At 41.1% G+C, this 4665-nt stretch overlaps 1 protein-coding gene across 1 annotated transcript in view; it reads right to left on the minus strand.

The window, feature by feature from the left end:
* The window catches only part of LOC308074068 (C-type lectin domain family 17, member A-like), a gene marked incomplete at its 3' end in the record, with an annotated part of 12868 nt that extends 12863 nt beyond the window's left edge, over positions 1-5 (minus strand). Inside the window, exon 1 of the mRNA XM_080413405.1 lies at positions 1-5. This exon is cut by the window's left edge and continues 121 nt beyond it.
* Positions 6-4665: the final 4660 nt, after the last annotated feature.

Genomic DNA, 4665 nt, shown 5'->3' on the forward strand with positions numbered 1-4665 from the left:
ATATGCACAGTCTACACACACACACACACACACACACACACACACACACACACACACACACACACACACACACACACACACACACACACACACACACACCATTATTTCCTATTCGTATGAGGTCCAGTACCAGATCTTCTCCACTAGATGGCCCCAAATGTACTTTTAAACTGTCAATAAAATATTCACAGAAAAGACATCATTGCTACAACATGCTCACAGTAACCATAGTGAGGATTAAACAACACAGGGTTAAATGTAGAGTTAGACAGACAGACTGACTCACGCATTAAAAGGCGTTTTCTGGCTTTGTTTGTTGGCTTTTTGTTTGGTGGCTTTGCTGGATTTGGGCCTGTACCTGGAACAGAAAGGCTGTTTGTGATCTTTGGTTCAGGTGGTCCTGTGGAAGAGAGAAGTGAAAACCTTTATTGCAGTGTTCTCATTTTCATTTTCTTAAGGTCTGTGTGTAATGTTGCAAGCTGTAACAGCTGACCAATTTCATATCTGAGAGACAGACAATTTAAACATTGAATACATTTTCAGGATACTAATTTCATCCAAACAGGAGAGAGAACTCACACATACAGACAGACAGACAGACAGACAGACAGACAGACAGACAGACAGACTGACTCACGCATTAAAAGGGGTATTCTGGCCGGTGGCTTTGCTGGATTTGGCCCATCAGCTAGATGTATTGTAACTTCCCATTCATCTCCTCCAGATGGTCCAGCCATGGCTCCATCACCTCCACCTTGTCCAGAGACACAAACACATCAGTAACATCATGACAGTGAAACATGCACAGCCCACCCCAATAAATAATAGACAGACATTTTTAATTCTTTGAATTTGGGAAACTTATTATACCTTTTGACAAGATGAACAAAATGAATGAATAAAAATAACCTTTGTATAATTTTTGATACATCAGGTGTATTTTTTTAAACAAAACTTTTTCAGATCATTTTTTTCTCACTCAGGACTGACCCTAACACTCAGTCCTGATGGTTTATTGCAGTTAGTGGGTCCACATCATGGACACCATTTGTAGGCATATTGACCCACCTAGAACACCATATAAGGAGCTGCCTGACACAAGTTTGACATCATTGCCCTTATTGCCCATGGCTGACATTGGGACTGCCATATATGGAAATAGCAGACCCGTCATCACTGGGACGACACGCGCATTCTAGCTGACAGCTAGGTGAGTGCTAGGGGGTGAGGTGGAGATGATAGAAAGTGAGTGCTAGGTGAGTGCTAGGGGGTGAGGTGGAGATGATAGAAAGTGAGTGCTAGGTGAGTGCTAGGGGGTGAGGTGGAGATGATAGAAAGTGAGTGCTAGGTGAGTGCTAGGGGGTGAGGTGGAGATGATCTAAATAAACTAAACTAAACATGCATGATATGTATTTTCGTGTCATTCACTTTATTACACATTAATGTAGAACATCAGTTAATAGTCCTTACACACACTCATTCTACAGGGGTGTTTTAATATACCACTAACATTAACGTCTCTACCGTCTCTTCACCAACCTTTGGGTGTGTTTTCAAACTTCTTCACCAGATCAATCCTTTTGATCTTCTTCAGAACATTCACCATGACCTGATCACTGGCGGCGTAGTGTTGTAACATCAAGTCGACAGTGTCTCTCCGCAGCTCTGCCTTCTCCAGAGCTGCCCTTGCGAGCGGCGGGAAATCGACATTTTCAGGGTCTCGAAGACGCCACTTGAAGTTCTTGAAGTCTTCGTTTTCCAGCTCCTCCAAAGTGTCCAACATGGCTTCCCTTAGTGTGACCATGGTGGATTCCTACAACAAACAGATGATGTTAACGTCTCAGCTTCATTCTTTTAATGCTTTGGATGTGTGAACCCAAGCTTTAGTTAAAGTTATAATAAGACTATAGATCAGGGGTCGGCAACCTTTCTGACATGAAGTGCCATGTTTTTATTTTCTTGATAGTCTTAACAACATTAAGTTTGATTATGACTTCACATGAAAATAAAATATATCCAACAGATTGTGATGGTCCATATACATAACATGTAAATGATCATTAGACTCAATAACCTCACCTAATCTCCCACACTCCCTCCCCAGTCAGAGTTCAGAGTTTGAATGGATGTAGAATTATGTGCAGGATGTAATTTGCATACATGTGTGAGGGGACTTAATTTCATTGACTACATTGTTTAATATATATTCTATTTTTAAATAAAAATCCTCTCTCTCACACTTATGGCAGTGTGCTAGTGATCCCCGTCCGCTGTGCCAATGTTGGCACCTGTGCATAAGGTTGCCTACCCCTGATATATATAAAGGTCAGGTCTATAGAGTATCGCAGTTCCCGCCCACTTCCTGGTTTTTCCTGGTGCCGGAAGGAAAAACTCAATGCATTTTTCCCATTGACATTTCCAAAAATATATATATCAATTAATTTAAGCCTAGAATCAAGCCATCCAGGGTCCTGGTGAATCATGACCATAAAACGTTTTTTTCTGTGATTTATTTTATTTTATATTTAATTATATGATATACTATATTTAATAAATACCCTTTGTTTTGCCGTTTTCAAAAAAAAATAATCACAGAATTAAACGTTTTATGGTCATGATTCACCAGGACCCTGGATGGCTTGATTCTAGGCTTAAATTAATTGATATAAATATTTTTGGAAATGTCAATGGGAAAAATGCATTGAGTATTTTGCGGTGGAACCCGGAAGGGGCGGGAACTGCGATGCTCTATAATGCCTTATACATGCATTTACATATAAGGCATTATAATGCACTTATAAGGCATTATAACACAGCAGACAGGCATACGGACGGACACAAGCTTCTCAGGCCGGACTCACACATCCACGAGCGGCAGTTTGTGAGTTTATAGATTTTGTCATTTAGCTCCCTTTATACTCCGGATGTGTTTTTTATTTTACAACTTGTTTGTTCCTTTGACATGTACATGGATACTTGCACACATGCTATCTCATTTAAAACAACTAGTCTAAGACTAACCTAGACCTATGTTGGGCTGATAAGTGCAATGGTCACGGAAGTAATTATAAATAGCCAGGCTAATAGACCCTTATCAGACACACTGTCACACTGATGAGAACCAGTATGTATATGTAGCCCCCACAGTCAAATTAGCCAGAACCGGCGTGCAACAGACCTGCCAATCGGGCTCAGCCCTATTGGCATGACTGGTAACACGTCGGACTGGCGAGTGGGAGTCTCGGGTTCAATCCCAGCTCACTGCACTTCACTACATATAGATCTATAGACCCTTATCAGACACACTGTCACACTGATGAGAACCAGTATGTATAGATCTATAGACCCAGTATGTATAGATCTATAGAACCAGTATGTATAGATCTATAGAACCAGTATGTATAGATCTATAGACCCTTATCAGACAACGTCACACTGATGAGAACCAGTATGTATAGATCTATAGAACCAGTATGTATAGATCTATAGAACCAGTATGTATAGATCTATAGACCCTTATCAGACAACGTCACACTGATGAGAACCAGTATGTATAGATCTATAGAACCAGTATAGATCTATAGAACCAGTATGTATGGATCTATAGAACCAGTATGTATAGATCTATAGAACCAGTATGTATAGATCTATATGTAGCCGGCTGGAGTTTGAGGCTTAGGGGCCACCGTAGAGACGGTGGCACGCTCCAGTCCCGCATACGTTAGCCGGCTAGATTGAGCCTTAGGGGCCACCATAGGGACGGCTGTGCGCGCTACTCCCGTGTTTACCAATTCAATGTTTAGTATTTAAATGTTCAGCCGGCAGCCAAACGTTAAGCTGCTCGGTGGTTTCGGCTGCGGGTTTTTGCGACCCGGGTCTGATGTTTTGTTCCTTATTTGTTCTTGCCTGGGTGAGTAGCACGTTGCAATGTCTGTTTTTAATGGGTTGTATTGATTGTGTGTTTTATGTTTTAAAGCAGCATTTTAATCTTTGTTTGTGTTACCACCCAGGTTGAGGTGAGGTGTTCGGGTCCGGACTATCATATTGACGAGAGCCAGGGGGATAATGAGAAGGAATAACAATATTTAAGGTATACAAACTGTTAATTTATTATGTTTATTTTATTTTATTTGTTTGTATACTTAATGTTGTTGTTTCCACCCCCCTGTAGATCTCACCACTGCTGTTTTGTTTACTTTGAGTTATTTTGTTTTCTTTTGTTTGAGCTATATTTTCCTTTGTACTAATTTATATTTTTGTTTGTTTTCCCCTAAACATTGCCGAGCGCTGCTACCATCTGGAGCCAAACGGGAGCCGGGGGGTAAAGCCGACCAGCTACAGGGGGTCACTAGGTGCACGATAGTCCACGACCATCTCCAGGTTTGATGTGAATGCGAGCACCCTTTTTACACGGTGTCGCTCTGTCTTTTCTTGCATGTAGTGTGATTTAGTTGCTGTGTGTTTTGCATTAGTCGTTTGGACGGTTCTTTAACCTGTTTAGCTTAGTTCCCTAGCTTTAGCTCCTTGTGTTTGGTCGACCATTGCCCACCTGCCCATTTGGCACCGGATGTAGCTCGTTTATCTTGTCAGTAATATTGTTGCAGTTTTACTTGGGATTTCAACATTCATATATATATATATATAGTGGTATATTGTGACTGCGTA

Source organism: Gymnoscopelus braueri (assembly GCF_963280865.1).
Source record: "Gymnoscopelus braueri genome assembly, chromosome: 2".
Taxonomy (NCBI): Eukaryota; Metazoa; Chordata; class Actinopteri; order Myctophiformes; family Myctophidae; genus Gymnoscopelus; species Gymnoscopelus braueri.